The 15,253-nt window shown below is 31.7% G+C and overlaps 1 protein-coding gene across 11 annotated transcripts in view; it reads left to right on the plus strand.

Moving 5' to 3' along the window:
• Positions 1-15,253, plus strand: part of pico (ras-associated and pleckstrin homology domains-containing protein pico) — a 132,563-nt gene that overhangs the window by 38,240 nt on the left and 79,070 nt on the right. Inside the window, exon 1 of one of the 11 annotated variants that reach the window (XM_073979215.1) lies at positions 130-3,644. The exons of the other annotated variants lie outside the window; for them this stretch is intronic. The gene's annotated coding sequence lies outside the window, so the exon portion shown is untranslated. Of the gene's footprint in view, positions 1-129; positions 3,645-15,253 lie in introns of those variants that run through there. 11 annotated transcript variants of the gene reach the window in all.

Raw genomic sequence — 15,253 nt, forward strand, 5'->3', positions numbered from 1 at the left:
AAAATAAAAAACAAACCTTCTTCTCCTAGAGATACAGTTAAGGTTTACATATCAGTAGTGCTTTGCTGTGTTTTGTATCTAAATACAAATATATAGTGCTTTTAGGTGTACGAATACGAATTTTGCCATCCACACAGGCGCCATCTATACCCAAATGACGGAATAAATGACAAATTTGTTTTGTTATTTTTAAATCTTTCTTCGTTATAGTAATTCCCATCAGTTGTCACATATTGGCATATAAAATATGGAATTAATAACCGCTTTATTCATATTTGAGGGGTGTGCGAATATAAACATTGCATACTGTATATACCTCATAACATTATTGTTGTTTCTTGTTTCACGTTAAAAAATCATGGGTGCAGTATCCCTTTGTATTAAATCTGACTTAAAACTTTCTACGTCAAAAGTTAAAATAGATTAATTTCAAAGCCAATTTTCCATCATTTTTCATTCATTTGGCTGACTGTGGAGGAGTTTTGAGCACGATAATTGTTATCTAATACTAAAAGATCAATTAAATAATAAACTAAAGTAATTTTGTGAAATTTTATTTGCCTCCAACATATTTTAATGCGTCGAAAATTTGAAATTTTTTGGTTTTTTTTGACGATATTTTAGAAAAATATGGCACAGTTGTAGTAGTTGGTCTGTTCCTTTACTTTTGAAAATGGCAAAAACCAGCAAAAGTTGTAAACTGCTCCCATATGAATTGTATGTTGTCTGAATTAAAGGAACGCTTTTCGAGTAAAAAGTGGTAAAACTTGAAGAATCTTGAACGTAAAGGAACATATAACAATCGGATACATTCAAATGATCCGGGGTGATCCGATAACACTGTGAACACAAATTTTGGGGGAGAGATAATTCTTTTTGGAGATGAAAGCCCTTGGTGAGTATATTAAGAATCCCAAAGGACAGATACGCCGTGAGTCGAACTTCCGCGCTATGGCGTGATGAAGTTTTTGCTAGAGACCCTGTAAGGCATCAGGAATTAGCGTTATATCTTTGTTCACTGTTGTTTTAGCTTATTTTTGAGATGACATGTCTTCAATCAATCGCTTCCTTCAATATCCTTTTCGCCCTTTATTTTAAGAGCCGCTATAAAAGTATCACAAGATGACGTTTCTCAGCTTCGAAATGTTTTGCAAAAACGTCGCTCAGAAAATTTTAGGTATGGCTCTCATTGACAACTACTCGATTTTTTCGCGTAATAAATGAAAGTAAAAGTTATATAAAAATTGTCACTTTCCTATAAAATTTTCTTCAAGTAATTATGGGTCGATCCCTTGGTGCCTCTTACCTCATATAAGGGTAAAGTTGTATTCACTAATCGAAGGGTTAAAATTTTCTTTATAAATTTGTCAAAAAAAGGTTTAAAAATTCATTCAAAAGGTTCTTTTCAGCACGCCTAATAAAAATCTTGCATTTAATAATGAAGACTATCTATAAAATATCAATATACCTGTATTTTTAGAACAAACCAAAGACAAAGACATTGAAGAAATAAGACTAGACAAAATGTATGCAACAAAAAAATGTTTATGAAACAATGTATAGAAACCTTACCCTTAACAGAAACAATGCAGGTTGCAGGTAATTTAAAATCGCAATCTAGGAGTTACATTTCATGTAATAGTATCAGAAACGAAATTTTTGAATTCAAGAATCTATTCCAGAATTCCATGTCAATTGGATCGTTAAATTCGGCTAAATACATACAAAACGTATAAAAGAAAAAAATATGTTAAATTCAAAAGCCATTCACTGAAGAATAATAGCAAAAAATGTCTTATCTTGTTGTATTTATGTCTTTGATTGTCGCTGCCATTCATTTCGCATTGATAACACACGCATTGTAAAACAACGACTATGAGATTAAGCCTGACTATTTTGAAAAACAAAAAATTTTATTTTACATTTTCGTAAAATTACATTATTGGCCTGTTCCCGTACTTTATAAAGTGGTAAAAGTTGTAAATGTCGTAAACGATTTTCATATAAACTTTGTGTACGGGAACGCAAAATGTGTAAAAGTGGTAAAAATTGTAAAAACTTTTTAGTTCTGGAACAGAGCTTATGTTAACCCAGATATGCCCACTGTCCTATATATAGGACACACAAAATTCTTGCTAATTTGATATGTTATGTTTATCAAAGTGCCGTTTATTTTGGTGATATACTCAGTACACATCTGTAGCTCTTGGGATATTATGTGATTCCATTATTTTGAGCTACTATTTTTGAGTTTTGAGGTCAAGTTCATCGAAGTTGCCACCTATCGCTTAGTTTTTACAATGATTTGCGTTATTACCGATTAATTATTGGGTAGTTTTATAACGAAAACATACACGATGTGGAGCCTACTGCGAAAAAATGTTAACTAGATGCCGAAAAGGTGTCTTTGGACTATATGTCAAATGTTTTGTGTCCCATAACTCCCAGTTATATGATAAAACCCTTTGTCCAAAAGTGGCCTAAAAACACACTTTTTTCAAAAAAATTTTAAAAAACATATAAACATACTGTTATTATTTCACATTTGCTTCTAAAATAATATAAAAATACTTTTAAAATGATCACGATCAAGCAATGGGCATATCTGGGTTAAATTCAAAAGCCATTCACTGAAGAGTGATAGCAAAAAAATGTCTTGTCTTGTTGTATTTATGTCTTTGAATAAACTGTTGAGTCAACAATGTTGACCACATTTAAACAAAACGGCAACCCATTTATTTGACATTCTCTTTCATTGCAAATACTCTTAAAATAAAAGGTTCCCCATTTTTCACACACCTTTGCGGTGATTCTCTTTATCACACATATTCTTTTTCTTGAAGAAAATTTCTTCTATCTCTTTTTGTATCTCTGTGTCTGTCACACTCTGAAGTTGTCCGAAAAAACACATGAATTTAGCAGGGGTGCCAAGTTGGTGGTTTTCCCGCTACTTGTGGTGATTTTTTTGACGTACAAAAACCACTGTTAAAGCAGGAATGGTGCGTATGTGGCTGTAGCGATTTTTACCTCTGAACAGTTGGCATCCCTGGAATTTACCTTGACGAACGTGCACACACACACACACATTACCATCTCCAAGCAAACAGAGAGTGAGCAACGAAGCAAAGCAGAAAACTAAAAATTTTAGTAAAAGGGAGTGAGAGCGAGTTACAGAGAGTGTGTGTACTAAAAACTAAACAAACAACAGACTAAAATTTTTGGGGTATTATTGTTGAGACCTTGCGCACAAGAACATCATACATCAACTCGACTCCGTTGTACGCGTGACGTTCGTTAACTTTGCCTTAATTCGTTCGACTTTATGCACGCCGCCGTTGCCGACATACGGCGTTATTTTTAATAATACGCGTTAAAATTCTATAGTACATTGTCGTTCGTTTGTACTTCTTCTCTTCTGCGGTTAACTTTTCGGTGAATTTTTGATTTTGTTTACATTTTGCATAGTTAGCCAGGCGTTTTAGTGTTACGGTGTGTTTTTCGGTTGTTTTTTTCATAGAAAAATTATAAAAAACGTTGTAACCACTTCCTACTCGGTGACGAGATTTGTCGTAAAACAAACAAAAAAAAAAAACGTTGTAAAATTCCATAGTATTCGCCGCCGTTTTTTTATTTTCTTTCAAAATGTAAGTGCTAAAGGCAATTCATAAAACATAATATAAAAAACAAACAACCCCAACAACAATGAATGGGGTTTGGTTAATAATTATAAGCTTGTTTTATTATTTAATAAAAAATATGTAATTCTAATGATGATAATGCGTAATGTGTGTGTGCGAGCAAGAGTGTTGTGTGTGTTTGTATGTTTGGCTGTGTTCTTTTTCTGTCTATATTTGAATATAGAGATTTATTTATAAAATGTAAAAAAAAAACTACAAAAGAAATACCGACCAAGAATAAAAATTATAAACAAGAAAAATTTCCTCCATGTGTGTGGTTATAAATAAATAACAATAAAAAGAATTGTTTAAAGTGAAGTAATATTCAAAGCAATAAAACATAACAACAACAAGAATCATACAAAGTGCCAAACATTCACTAATGTCCAACAACAATTCTAATAACAAGCACGAAAAAAGAAGCAGAAATAATGAATAGTTTAATGAGAAGTTGTGAATGGTGGATTTGTGGATATGACATAAAGGAAACAGGCAAACAAGTCGCAAAACATAAAACAACAAAGAATTTGTTTAACATTTTATTATTACTATTATTTGTGAACAATTTTGGCTGCACAAAACAAGAAAAACAACATTAAACGGATAATACGACACACTCAACTCCTTTCCACAAAGAATACCTACTGTTACATTTTGATTTAACTCTGTTCCATCAATAAATTGTTAAAAATAATGCTATGGGAGAGTAATAAGTTCACTCATCTATCCCCCCTTGTCTTCCTTAACATTAAACCATTTTCAATTATTCTTTACGATGTTTCTACCGCCAAACTCCCATTCTCCCCCTTCTTCTCTTCCCTACTACTTCTATATCATTTATCCCATTAAAATTTATTAAATGTTGTCATTCATTTGTTGGAATATGACGTGACGGCCGGTCATTTTGATGTCTGTTGGTTGTTTTTGTCTTTATTACTGTCACTCGGTCAAATACGTATGCTCTTCGGCTCGTTATGTTGTAACACAACAACATGACTACTGTACAAACAACAGGGTAGTGTTGACAATTTGGCGTTTGCAAAAAATCTCTAAAATATCAAACATAACAGGATATAGTAGAAAATTACAGAAATTTATGTAAATTTGTGGATAATTAAATGGAAAATAAGTAGCGGGAGTACATGGGCTGAAAATTCTCGAACCTTGCATGTTAATTTGTATAAAATTCCCGTTAGAAACATTTATATGATCATCAACGGTTTGTTATAATGCATTCACAAAGGACTAACACACAGAGTGGTGCAGTGTTGACAATTTGGCGTTTGCAAAAACCGCTAAAATATAAAAACAAACAGGAAATTGTTTGAAATTGCAGAAATTTGTGAATAATTAAATAGAAAACTGTGGAAAATAAATAGCTGGATTACATGAGCTGAAAATTCTCGGTGATTGCATATTCATTTGTATAAAATTCCCGTTAGAAACATTTATATGATCATCATCGGCTTGTTATAATGCACTCACTAAGGACTAAGTGGTGCAGTGTTGACAATTTGGTGTTTGCAAAAAACGCTAAAATATAAAAATAACAGGAAATTGTTGGAAATTGCAGAATTAAATGGAAAACTGTGGAAAATAAATAGCTGGAGTACATGGGCTGAAAATTCCCGGACGTATGTATATGAGTAAAATTCCACCAAGGAACATCTGGTTTTCATTGGCATGTTACGGTGAATTACACAGGAGAGTGTTCAATGTTGACAATTTGGTGTTTGCAAAAAACCGCTAAAATGTAAAAATAACAGGAAATTACAAAAATTCACAAAAATTTATTGAAATATGTGGATAATTAAATGGAAATCTGTGGAAAATGGGTAGATCGAATACATGGGCTGACAATTCCCGGGCAATACATGTAAATCTGTATGAAATTCACATACAGGGCAATCATGAATATTTCCCTCGGAAATAATTTTGAAAAGTAAAATTCTTTTAAAATCAATTTTTTAAAAATTGGAAACAACTGAAGTCACACTTAATTATTCAAAATTCTCACCGAATCGACAAAAAATATTCTCCTTTAAGACATAAATATGGAAAGAAAAATGCTGAAATTGAGGAAAGGGAAAAATTGCTCACGGAATTTTTATTCATGATTGTCCTGATAATATGAAAAAATGTTGTGCAAAAAATTCCAAAATGTTGTGCATTTTGAGGATATATTAATAGAAATATGTGGAACATAAGTAGTTGGGGCACATAGGTAGAAAATTCCGGGCCCTTAGATACATAAGTTTTGTTCCTTTACTTGCCTGAGGTTACAATTTTTAACCTGCAAAGCGTTCCTTAACCCCAAAAAGTGGTAAAAATGGTAGCAACTTTTAAGAGAGAGAAAGAACGAAAATGACTTTCTCTTCTACCACAGGCTACCAGACAAATTTCTTCGGCTAAAAAATTGTAGATCTGATTTTTCGACATTTGTATGACGATTATTTGGCAATGTTGAAAAAAAAAATTAAAAAAAGAAAAAAGCGAACGCTGATAAAACAGAATTAAAAACAGTGAAAAAAAGAAAATTGCATTTTTTGTTTCTTTTTGAAATTGCTACCAGATCTACCATTTTCCGTTCCTATACTTTTGTGGTAAAGCTGGTCATGAGAGAGCAAATTTGACAGTTTTCTCTTTTACCATTAAAAAAGTAAAGGAACAGAGCTATTGATATGTATTAAATTCACAAATGTTAATCATCGGCTTGTTGTGACAAGTTACAGCAGGATGTACTGCTACCGGACAGCGGTGAAATGTTGGCAATTTTGAGTTTGCAGAAAGCGCTAAATGTGAATATAACAATAAATTATATAAAATTAGGGAAATTATGCTTTTTTGTGGAAAATTTAGTGGAAATCTGTGGAAAATGAAATGCGCCAACAAGCGTGTTGATAATTCCTGGATCTTAAACATGTTTTTTCCCATTAGAAAAATATGGTCTCCATAATTTTTACTATGTAAAAATTATTTTTATTTATTTTTGTTGTGTTGACAGATTTTTCGGTAATCAGGGCAATACTTCATAAAAACGTTTATTACGAGCAAAATAAGATTAACATATATTATCGCTTTATAAAGTCTGTTGATTTGCTCAAAACCGATTTATTTATGCGATAAAAATTGTCTACCTGCAAACATTTTTTTAAAACATGAATATTTCCCTCGGAACTTTCCGCACGGAAAATTATTTAAAAAAAGTGAAATTCTTTTAAAATCAATATTTTAAAACTTTGGAAACCACTAGAAGCAGTTAATTATTGAATATTCTCGCCGAATCGACAAAAATATTCGCTTTTTGGACATAAATATGAAAATAAAAAATTGTGAAATTGGGTAAAGGGAACAAATTCCGCACGGAATTTTCATTCATGATTGCCCTGAAAATGTTGAGTATCAAGTAGACGAAAGAGGTCCAATTTGGAAATAATGATGAAGAAAGCCGTTCAATTCTGAAAGGCTTAGACATACAATGCGATTGTCATTTTCGCAAAAGCCAGGCTTAATTTTTAAATAAATAAAAGCCAAGGACAACCTAATTCTAATGTAGGTTGGATTGTCGTTTTACATTTCAAACCTGCTGTATTTGAGCCAGCCTTAAAGGCCAGTAGTGATCCGCATGGGATCTGTAGTATTTAGAAAAGTTCTGATATTTACATTGTTTTTGTTTTATTATTGTTGCAATTATTTATTTATTATTTTGTTCTGTTATGTAATGAAACCTTCAAATTTAGACAACTAATGTAAAACTTGACGGAAGATATAAAAATGAAATTAATAATATAATGAAATTAATAATTAATATTTTCTCTGAAGAATAAACAATAGATTTTTGCTGCTTATTTTGTTCGTCTCACTTCAAAGCACAAAGGTTAAACTGTTCTGAGCGAGATTTCTGGCGCCAACGTTAAAAATTGCCGACCTTTGAATTCGTTGCCTACCTCTATTTTATTCTGCTGCTCATTCTCATCTCTACAAATTAGATTTCTAAAATATACTGCCGTTAAAACTCTTAAAGCGCCACAGTAGCAACACTGTTTAATGCCAACTTCCTAGCAAAATGTTCGATGCCAAAGATGTCATTCAATCAAGGGTGCAAGTGATCTGGTATGTCATATTTTTAGCATCTTCATAGATGAATTTTATATGATCGTGGACCCCAAAAGATGCTATTCATTTTTGGATCCGAAGCATACCATTTACACCAATGCTTTGACATGTCATTTTCACCAATGCTTTGGCATGTCATTTCCACCAATGCTTTGGCATGTCATTTTCACCAACCCTTTGCAATGACATTATCATTACGACGAGAGTTTTAACTACGTTGGTTGTGGTTTCCAGTCTCCAACAACATCAAGCCTATTTTAAATAACTATTATTATATATTTAGTCTCAATTTACATTAGGCGAGTTTACTTGCGGCAACTGTCAGTTTGTAGGTGAGAGAGGGTGCTGAGAGGCAAAGGGTTACCAAATGCCTCACCTCTCTCTCCTACAAAATGACAATTGCCGCAAGTAAACTCGCCCAATGTAAATTGGGACTTAGCAAATTTGTATAAATAAAAACACAAAATTCATATCTATTGGATCGATTGAATGGGTACAAATACTGATGAAAAGATCGGATCTTTCAAAACTTCATTTGAATGGGTTCAAATGCTGATGAAAAGATTGGATCTTTCACGACTTCCTTTGCTTAGGTTCAAATGCTGATGAAAAGATCGGATCTTTCACGACTTCCTTTGCGTGGGTTTAAGTGGTGATGAAAATATCGGATCTTTCACGACTTCCTTTGCATTGGTTCAAATGCTAATGAAAAGATCGGATCTTTCACGACTTCGTTTGAACCAATGCAAACGATGCCATGAAATCACGTCATCGCATGGGACACCTTCCTTCAAATTTTGCTGGGTTCTTGTGTAATTCACAACTCAGTTGTATTTCCCTTCTGTTATTTTTTTATTCGACTGTTACGTGAGCATAACACTTTCTTTTAGTCATAGTTGGACAAAAAGTCGAAAAATCGCCTTATAAAGGCCATTAACTGAAATAATTGTGAAACGTCAAAGGTCTTTTAAAGCGCCACATTTGCAACTGTGTTCTATGTCAACATCTGGTTTAATTCACAACTCATTTTGATTTGCCTCTCTCTGTTATTTTTTAGTCGGATGTTTGCATTATGTGAAAAAGGAGCTTTCTAACGGCATTTCGCCGTTTATTTGCAGTAAAGTCATTTTTTTCCTTGTAATTAGAGGCCATAGTTTGGCTAAATTCCGAAAATCCCTCTTTAATGCAAACAAATGTGAAACGCCAAAATCCTTTTAAAGCGCCACATTTGCAACACTATTCTATGTCAACATCTGGTTTAATTCACAATTCGGTTTGATTCGTTTTTCTTCGTTATTTTTTAGTCGGATGTTCACATTATGTGAAAAAGGGAGCTTTCTAACGGCATTTCGCCGTTTATTTTCAGTTATGTCATGTTTTCCTTGTAATTAGAGGTCATAGTTTGGCTAAATGTCGAAAAATCACCCTTTAATACAAACAAATATGAAACGCCAAAATCCTTTTAAAGCGCCACATTTGCAACACTGCTCTATGTCAACATCTGGTTTAATCCACAATTCGGTTTGATTCGTTTCTCTCTGTTATTCTTTGGTCGTCATCTCACCATTATATTAAAAAACTAGACTCTCTCTCATCCAATTACGTTAGAAGTGAGTAAAGAGAGTAACACTTTGTCATTAATTAAGAAGAGGAGGAATAAAAACCTGTGACAGAATAAATTTATTTGAAAGCGGAAATGTTTTAAAATGAAAAAAAATACGATCTTTAATTAAAAACAAAAGTCGTTCACCTTCTGCCCACCCCACCATAACAAAACAATAAATAACTGGCAGAAGTTACAAAAACACAACAACCACCACCCTTACTGACTTACACACCGACTTACCCACTACCCCAAAAATGGAAAAATAACATTAACCATTTTTTTGGTGACTTGTGTTTTTTTTTCCTTATGTTCTTTGTTGTTTTTTTTTTTTTTTTTTTTCTTGTTCTTGTCAATCTAAATAAGAAAAGCAATTTTATAAGCGGAAATTTATTCTATAATCAGCAATTTTTATTACCTTTTACCAAATTATTTAAAAGGAAAACAATTTTAACAATTTTAAGGAGTACCTCTATGTTGTTCAATAGAATTTGGGCAACACCTTCCTTCTTTATCCTGTCGTGCCATGTCAAACACATTTAATGGAATAGACAAGTCCTGATTTTTTGTTTCTGGTAAATTGAAAAAATCCATTAAAGATGACAATTGTGATTTGATTTGGATCTTATTTGCAATGGTGTGGCTGACAGACAGACGGACTGGCTGGCCTTTTATTTATTTATTCATTTACTCTCCTCTGGCCTAAAATGTTCCCATTTGGTCTGTGTTCTGTCTCGGTTCGGTGTGTGCTAACCATTAAATATTTATTATAAGCAAACATTTCATTTTAATGCCATATTTGCGTGTCAATATTTAGTAGTGTTTTACTTGCTACGCTTATTAGTTTTATTTGCCATCATTTGCCGTAAAATTGAAAATTTTTTTTTGAAACAAAATTAGTTCACATAAAAAGTAAACAAGACAAAAATTTTTGGTGGTGGGAAATGTTTCTCATCAAAAAATATTCTGGGGGAGAAGTTTTGGGGCTACATTTGCTTGGGGCTGGGAAAAGGTGTGGTGCTTAATGTCCATGTCCTACCAAAATGATTGAACCCCTCCCTGTTATTTTTTAAACCAGGACAACTTTTTTCATGGTAAACTATACAAAAAAAGAAAAAAAAAACCAAGAAATGTTTCAGGGAGTGCCAGGTGAAGGGGAATGGGAATTCTTAAAGTTGCCAAATTTTGTTTGCTTTTCTTATTTACTAAAGTGTCAACAAAACTTATTTTTGGCAAACAAAATCCGTTTTAAGTGTTTTTAAGATTTTATCTTCTTCTTTTTTCCTTCCCCCCTTAATCACCAAAATCACGTTATGTCTCCTATTCAGGTCTTTCCGGTTGTTATAAGGTGACAAAACGCAAAAAATCACTTATTCCCAATAAAACAAACAAAAACGAGTAGCCAAAGAAAACTAGCAACTAGCAAACCGAAATTGATTTTCTATGCCATAATGCCAGCTGTAATTATAACGTTTGTTTTTTATTTAATGATTGTTGATGTGACACTAAAACCACTCAACACAACAAAAAAAAAAAAAAAGAAAAAAAAATCAATAATAATGATCAAGCATTTTTGTTTGGCAATAACAACAAAAAAAGGTAATAATTATTATTTTCCCTCAAACAGATTATGTCACCCACAGACGACATGGGTATCCGTGATGTGGGTCAGATTTTTAGTTTTAAACAGGTGTGAATCACCTCAAAACAAAAGGTCGGTCTTCCACTTGTTCGCTTCATTGTGTACGACAATGTCAGCCAAAGTTTTTTTTTGTTTGTTTACAAACAGCCCTATTATTTTGTAGTAATCTTTTTCTATGAAGGGTATGATTTTTTGTTCTTTTGTAAACAAAAAACCCAGAAGGGTCTGCTTAAAACAGGTGCTACTAACTAATTGTTGCACTCTCTTTGTTCTCTTTTTACCACTTGTACGATTTGGTTGTGAGCAACAATGTCACCCTAGGTTTGTTTACAAAAGATAGCTCTAGTTGAAATGTAACCATTTCATGTTGTAGTTTTTTGTTGTCCCTATTTTATTGTCCATATTTTTACCAAAAATAAACAAGCTTTAAATTTTATTCATTAAAAGTGTAATTTACGATAATTTTTAACGTAACGGAGCAAATTTCTAATTTGCCGTAAGCTTTTTTACGATGAATTCAACTTACAACGGTTTGTTTTGGACATTTGATGTTGAGCTGAGGTGATGCAACTACCTTGTTTAATAACTAGTTACTAGTACTTTATAAAGGAATGGTTGGAATGATAACACAAGACCATCGTCATGTTATCACTTCACTCATTCTCTCTATATTTCCTTATTTTACATTTCAAAACAAGACTCTATTGTTGTTTATTTTTCCGTTATAAAGTACCTACAAACTATGTAGTTACCGTAATTTTTCTGTAATTCTTATTATTTTATAATTTATTAACATGCATATAGAAAGTTTCTATAAGAGACGTTATTGGTGTTATTCTTTTCCTTAACTCATTGTATTTCCCGATGTTTCTTTAGCGACAAATTACAAAATATCCCTCCCCCTCCCCACCCCCTCACTTTATTTTCGTAATGCAAATACTCTACATTGTTGTTTACCTACATAAAGGAATGGGTGGAATGATAACAGTAGACCATCGTCATGTTATCATTTCACTCATCCTCTTATTATTTCCTTATTTTACATTACAAAACAAGAATCTGTTGTTGTTTATTTTTCCGTTATAAAGTACCTACCACTAGTTACCGTATTTTTTTGTAATTCTTTTTTATTTTTTTATTTTATAATTTATTAACATGCATACAGAAAGTTTCTATAGGAGACGTTATTGGTGTTACTCTCTCCCTTAAAACATTGTATTTCCCAATGTATGTTTAGCGAAAAATTACAAAATACGTGCACTTTTGCAACCTCTCCTGTCATCATACCCCCCTCCCCACCCCCTCACTTTATGTTCGTAATGCAAATACTCTCCATTGTTGTTTACCTATGCTATTATAAATTATTGCCGATGTTTCTTTACCGATCCATCAAAAAGTTCAAGTAAACTTCCTGAATCTTCTGTTATTATTTTGCCCCAAATCTCTCTCGCTTTGTTTTTACAATGCAAAACAAAGACTGTCCATTCTTGTTTACTCTGTTGCATTACAAAACCTGTAGCATAATTTACTGCCAATTACTCCTCATTATCAGGTTTTAAAACACTACTGAGACATCTCCATAGTCGTGTTAACTTATCCTAAATATAATTATTTCTTTACCGATCCATCACAAAGTACGATTAAACTTCCTGATTCTTTTGTTGAGAGGTGGAGCTCTTTTCCCTTTATTTTTGCAATGCAAAACAAAGACTGTCCATTCTTGTTTACTCTGTTGCATTACAAAATATGTACCTACTATTATTTAATGACAATTCTCTTCGTTATCTGTCCTTAAAATATTAATGAGATAATATCTGTGTGTTTTACTTATTAAAAAATAATATACCTATAATTTAAGATAGTTAAATTAATTCAATAAAATAAAATTAATTTTTACAGCTTAAGGTCGAAAGACTAGGCAAATATGAATTGAAATAAATAAATAAATAAAATAATGTACATAAATTTAATAGAATTAAATTAATTAATTAAAATTATATTTTAGATTCATCATAGTTAAATTAATTTAATAAATTAATTAACTAAATTAATTAATTTAAATTTTTTAAATTAAATTAATTTACTAAAATTAAATTTAAAAAAATTACATTACAAACATGATAAAATTAAATTAATTAAAAAATAAAATTAATTTATACAATTTTAATTGCATTTAATCTTAATTTAATAAAATTAATTTTATTTAATAAAATCAAATTAATGTAATAAGTTCACATTAATTTCATAAAATTAAATTGAAATCAATTAAGTTATTAAAATTAAGTTAATTAATTTTTATTAATTTATATTAATAAAATTAATTTAATATTTTTAATTGCATTTAATCAATAGAATTAATAAAATTAAGTTATTTTATTCAATAAAATTTAATTAATTTAAATTAATTAAAACATAAATTATATAATTTTTATTAATTTATGTTAATTAAATTACATTAATGATTTAATTAAATTTTTATTAAATAAAATTACATTTATTAAATTAATTTTATTATATTATGGAACCGGTGTCGTTTAGGAGCACCTCTCGGATCGGTCCGAAATTTTTACCATAGGTAGCCCTTGGGACCCTGATTCCAACGATATATAATTTTATGGGGGGAAAACCATACTTCCCGAGATATGGGTCTTGACATATCGGAAATTTCATACTTGTAACACTTGTTTATGGAAATTGAAACTGTTCTTAAGTAGCCGCCTTCGGCCTGTCACGTAGGGGTCTACGCAATCAAAACTTTCTGTTAAATTGAAAGTGTTAAGTAGCCGGCCGGGGATTTAAGACTTTCTCCTATGGTCAGGGACAAAAGTGGGCTACGCGATCAAAGCTTTCTTTTAAATTTAAAGTTTCCTAAGTAGCCGGCTTTGACCCATATCTCGGGAATTATGGACTTCCCCCCTTAAAATTATGTATCGTTGTACTCAGGATGTCAAGGGCTATATACTGTAAAAAAATTCAGCCCGATCCGAGAGGTGCCTCTAAACGACATTTAACCCAATAATATTTAATTCAATTAAATTTATTTTAATAAAAAGAATTAAAAAGGAATCATAAATTCTCTTTGTCATTTATGAATAACCAATTACCACCCATTTTCTTCAAGTAATAACTATCACCAGGCTTCCTATAACAGCTAAAAAGAGTAATACTCTTTGACACTCTTGCTCAAATCCTTTCCATGTTGTTAAATTACAAAATACAAATATTCCACTGCCGATTAAAGTTAACTCACATAAGAACAGTTGTGTCTCATAATTTTATTACAAAACAAAACATGATTAGTTGCCAGTTGGACATTAATTTCCATTATAAACATTGAAACACTCACAAAGGGCCTTTCTATAACAGGTGTTGTTATTACTTCACTGTACACTACCACTCTTCTTCTTTTTCGTGTAGAGTAATAAAAGAACTCTCCTCGATGTTTGTCGTCGATTCCTTACAAAATACGAGCACTCACTAACAAATATCTAACTTCTGTGCCTATTTATTTTACTTCACAACAAAACATGAACAATAATTTCTATTGTAAACAGAGATGCAAAGGGTTTTTTGTAACAGGTGTTATTACTGTACAGTACTCTACCACTCTTCTTCTTCTCCGTGAAGGAAAATAAAAGACTCCCTATGTTTTTTAATCATACCTTACAAAACCACCATACGAGTCAGCCATGAACAGTTGTAATTTTTCATTTTACTACAAAACAAAACATGATTAGTTTGTAATTAGACAATAATTTCTATTATAAATTGAGAAGTATGTAGTAGATACAAAGGGCTTTTGTAACAGGCGTTGTTATTACTTCACTGTACACTACCACTGTTCTTCTTTTTCTTCGTGTAATTAATATGATTAAATTGACAACCTAATGAGAACGTAATGTAGATTTTTAAGAAATTTCTGTAAATTAGGTTCCTGATGGTAAACAATACAAGGGTTTTAACAAAAATAGTTGCCCGGCATCTGTAACAGTTTAAAACAGATACCAATTGACAAATTGAATATTTTGCCTTCCTTGATGTGAGGTAATAGACTCATTTTAACGATAGTTTTTTTATTTTGTTTTTACTTTTTACATGTGTGACCAGGGATGCAAATTGTTCCGAGGTAAAAATCGCTACATTCACATACGCACCATAGGTCTGTAGCGATTTTTACCTTAAAACTGTTGACATTCCTGTTAAAACAGTGGTTTT

Source organism: Musca autumnalis, unplaced genomic scaffold (genome assembly GCF_047663935.1).
Source record: "Musca autumnalis isolate F117 unplaced genomic scaffold, ASM4766393v1 scaffold_3, whole genome shotgun sequence".
Classification (NCBI taxonomy): Eukaryota; Metazoa; Arthropoda; class Insecta; order Diptera; family Muscidae; genus Musca; species Musca autumnalis.